The sequence below is a fragment of the Arvicanthis niloticus genome, chromosome 3, assembly GCF_011762505.2.
Source record: "Arvicanthis niloticus isolate mArvNil1 chromosome 3, mArvNil1.pat.X, whole genome shotgun sequence".
Lineage (NCBI taxonomy): Eukaryota > Metazoa > Chordata > Mammalia > Rodentia > Muridae > Arvicanthis > Arvicanthis niloticus.
The window spans coordinates 111,346,966-111,351,340 of record NC_047660.1 but is presented as its reverse complement, the minus strand read 5'-3'; the positions used below and the strand labels follow the sequence as shown (position 1 = coordinate 111,351,340).

Here is a 4,375-nt window from a genome sequence, read left to right as displayed (position 1 = left end):
AGAGAGCCCCTGCCCTGACCCTCAGAAACGTACATCTTTTCCACCTGACTGGCATCTCCCACCTGTTTTATGTCCTACTACTTCAGATCATCTTTACCTTGAATCAGGCTAGCGCCCCTCTCGGATTGATTCTGGGGGTGTTCGCATCACGATGTACCCAAAGCTTAGTCACTCACAAATTTACTGAATACCTATTACACCTTGCGCACCTGATAAGGGCTGCCGTACTAGAGAAGTCAAGATGATACTACAACCAAAAGAGAGTGCAGATTGGAGTAAGAGAATCATAGAGCTGAATTAGCTACGAATGCCTGGGCGACAAAACATCCCGGATCGCGCTTGTGATGGGCGCAGGAAAGTCCTTCGATCGTTAAGTGGCCAAATGAGAAAGGGGAGGACACGGTGTCAAGTCACATACAGCTTCAGGACTCGGGGAAGCGCCACCGACGCAGAACCGACCGCCTGACTAGGAACGAACCCCCGACTCCTCACGCAACCTACTCCCATCTCGCTTTCCTTTGAAGCGAGTGAAACAGTAATTGCGCCGCGCAGAGGCTGCCGGGAGGAGGCTGCGGGAGGAGGCGGATCAATGCGAGGGCGCCACGCCTCTTGCGAGGGCGGGACATGCAGATCAGACTCAGCGTGCGCGCTCGGGACGCCGGGAGAGTCGGGGTCGTGGAAATTGTTGCTGAAGCTGTGGGTCCTGGAGAGGGAGTGAGATGTGGAGGACGCAGACGCGGACGGGCGTAGGAAGGAGGCGCGGGGACGGCAGGAAGTGAGGGTCGCGAGCGGTCACCACGATGTTAGTGTGTCTGGCGGGCGCAGGTCCCGGCCGCGCGTTGAGTGTCTGTTATCGCTTCTCGGCCTTTTGGCTAAGATCAAGTGTAGTATCTGTTCTTATCAGTTTAATATCTGATACGTCCTCTATCCGAGGACAATATATTAAATGGATTTTTGGAATTAGGAGTTGGAATAGGAGCTTGCTCCGTCCACTCCACGCATCGACCTGGTATTGCAGTACTTCCAGGAACGGTGCACCCCTCTGGGGGAACGATGCTTGTTAAATAAAAGGTAAAACGTTTCTGAAAGCTCACAAACTAAGTTTGTTGGTTGGAAGTTGTTTGTTCATTTTCATTGAAGTCTTAAGTGTTTGTCGTATTAGTATTTTTTGCCCGTCTTAAAACAAAGCTTATTTTTTCTGGGGGGTGGTAGTATTTTGAACCACTTGTCATTAACTATGGTTTGGTGGTTTGAAAGTTTAAGGCCGTTTTTATGTTTTCTAGTTTATTTAAAAAAAAAAAAGCAACAAAAAAAAAGGAAGCGGGTTTAGATGATGTGGTATATGCTTTAGCTGTGAGCTTCAAAAAATTGTGTAGCAAAATTTAGTAGCTTATGATGTACGGTAGTTGATAGAAGTCGGTTTTGGCTAAATTGCCACAGAATACAATCTAACAAGATAACATTTGTTTTGCACTGTCAGTAGTTAATGCTTGCCTAACCTATACTTGTGTTGCCTTTTTGCCAATTCTTTTTCTCTGGTGTGGGATATTTATGCAAGTAAAATTAAGCATTAGAGGTCTGTGATTGTTAAAGGGCCACTTCATTTTTTAAAAGGTCTTTAATATTGTTCATGTATCTGAGATTAATGAGAATTGAGGGAGGAAGCCAGCGTCCTTAAAATTCTCTCTCTCTCTCTCTCTCTCTCTCTCTCTCTCTCTCTCTCTCTCTCTCTCTCTCTCTCTCTCTCTCTCTCTCTCTCTCTCTCTCTCTCTCTCTCTCTCTCTCTCTCTCTCGTGTGTGTGTGTGTGTGTGTGTGTGTGTGTGTAAAACAGTCTGTTACAGCCTGCAGGGAAATGGTCTGGGTAAGGGAAGACTTGGTTCAATTCAATTTAGTTGCTATCTCTGGTTCAAACTTCCAGAGTCCGACACCAGCTGGTTTAATTTAGCTATATTTAAACACAGCACAATTTGGAGGAAAAAAAGAAAAAAGGTTTTCTGAAAACAGTTAACTCAGTCTCTAGTATACAAAACGTTTAACAGATGTTTACATTGAAACTCTTTTCAAAGTACATCTGGCTTCTTTCTTAAAGATGAGTACTGTTTACTCAGAGCCCAAGCTTAGGGTCTAGGGAGATTGATTAGGGTAAGCGCCGTGTCTCTGGGAGTCAGGATTGGCCTGGCCCTAGGATAACACCTATAGTGTTGTAAAGCTCAGATGACATCACTGCTAAGGATAGGTTTTATAGAATAAAGCAATGTTCAAGATTTAGGAGGAATTGTCTAGGATAAGTGAAACAAATCCTGGGGAATGCAGGCAGAACCTGTAACAGCAGATAGCAAAGAATCAGGTTGTAAATATTTCCTTTTCTAGCATCCCAGAAGCACAGATGAAATCTTCTCTGTGTTTAAAGTTTCCTGGCTTTTCCAGTGTTTATCTGTGCACACAAGTACTTCTTCGTCCTCTACACATGTATGAACCTCAAATGTCTGTATACACCTTGAGAAACCCATGCTTTGTTTAGTGCATTGTGCCCTTTGTCCTTACTTTGGGACTGTCTTTTCCATGTTTGAAACTACTGCAACATCTTTATAAACCCATTGTTAACTATACAGGTGTACCTACCCAGTATTCCCACTTTATTGTATTTTCTTAATGAACTCTGACACAGCTTCCCAGTCATTAACCTTTCCAGTACTGATAAGAATAATGATCACATATCTGGCCTCAAATCTTTTTCCACCTCTGCAAGGTTAGTCCTAACAATAATAAGTATTCCATCCCTCGAAGATCTCATTGAGGTATCTGACAAAAATTAAGCATGACCTATTTAATAATGTACAATCTTAGTCAATATTCTGTTGCTGCACCATGACCAAGGCAACTCGTGTAAGAAAAGGCATCTAATTGGGGCTGGCTTACAGTAGGTGATGGTTACAAGGTGATAACAATGTCACAAATATAAGAAAACACAAAAAACCCTCTTTAACAGGATGTATCAAGGTGGTGTTTGTGTTTGGCATAAGGGGTCCCAAAGTCTTGGGGTGCGATTCTAAGCCCAGATTCTACAAATCTGATCCTTACACACAAACACTTTAGAACTGTGCTCTTTTAGTATTTTGCTCTTTGTATTTGGCAAATTGGCTGGGTCTCTATAGTTTAGGCTTTGCCTGATCTGGTTTTTTTATCCTGCAGGTCTCAATTGCTAGGATTGTAAAGTGTACCGCACTGTACCCAGTTTTTATTCCCTAGAGCCTACAGTATAAATTTTGGGTAAATTCCCCTCAGGATTTTGTTTGAATCCTCTGTGATTCTCCATTCTGTCACCTACTGCCCTTTAATTGAAAATGATCTAAGGTTCTGGGCGCCAAAGATCTCTCAACCTGTAAGGGCTCTGCTAGTAAGAATAGTCTGTCCACTCTTCACTACCACGTGACAAATATTGGTCCCTGCATTATTATTTATTGCATTTGATCATGTTAACCATTGGCCTTTTTTGTTTGTTTGTTTGTTTGGTTTGTTTTGTTTTTGTTTTTTCGAGACAGGGTTTCTCTGTGTAGCCCTGGCTGTCCTGGCACTCACTCTGTAGACCAGGCTGTCCTCGAACTCAGAAATCCGCCTGCCTCTTCCTTCCAAGTGCTGGGATTAAAGGCGTGCGTCACCACCGTCAGGCACCATTGGCCTTTTTTAGCCTGAAAACTGTAGAAAAGTTCAGACATCACACAATTTATTTAAAAAATTTAATATTAAGGTGCATCTGGCCATGGACCCGCCCCCTTCAGGTCCCTCCATTTCTGGTGGATTCCAAACCGGAATTGTCTGTGAATCAGCCTGTGAAGCGCGGAGGCTGCCCCGGGAGGAGATGATTTGCATGTGCCGCCTCCTCACGAGGGGCGTGGCGAGGTGCAAGGGGCAAGGCTGGGTATGCGTCGCCACGCCCCTCGCGAGCGGGCGGCACATGCAAATCAGACTCAGCGTGCGCGCTCGGGACGCCGGGAGAGTCGGGGTCGTGGAAATTGTTGCTGAAGCTGTGGGTCTTGGAGAGGGAGTGAGGTGTGGAGGACGCAGACGCGGACGGGCGTAGGAAGGAGGCGCGGGGAAGGCAGGAAGTGAGGGTCGCGAGCGGTCACCACGATGTTAGTGTGTCTGGCGGGCGCAGTTCCGGGCCGCGCGTTGAGTATCTGTTATCGCTTCTCGGCCTTTTGGCTAAGATCAAGTGTAGTATCTGTTCTTATCAGTTTAATATCTGATACGTCCTCTATCCGAGGACAATATATTAAATGGATTTTTGGAATTAGGAGTTGGAATAGGAGCTTGCTCCGTCCACTCCACGCATCGACCTGGTATTGCAGTACTTCCAGGAACGGTGCACCCCTC

General features: G+C 45.4%; 2 non-coding genes across 2 annotated transcripts; both read left to right on the top strand.

Annotated features, from left to right (window-relative positions):
- Window positions 1-852: 852 nt before the first annotated feature.
- LOC117706470 (U2 spliceosomal RNA) lies at window positions 853-1,043 on the top strand. Its single transcript, XR_004606557.1, has one exon. It is a non-coding gene; the product is annotated as a U2 spliceosomal RNA (small nuclear RNA).
- Window positions 1,044-4,184: 3,141 nt separating this feature from the next.
- LOC117706469 (U2 spliceosomal RNA) lies at window positions 4,185-4,375 on the top strand. Its single transcript, XR_004606556.1, has one exon. It is a non-coding gene; the product is annotated as a U2 spliceosomal RNA (small nuclear RNA).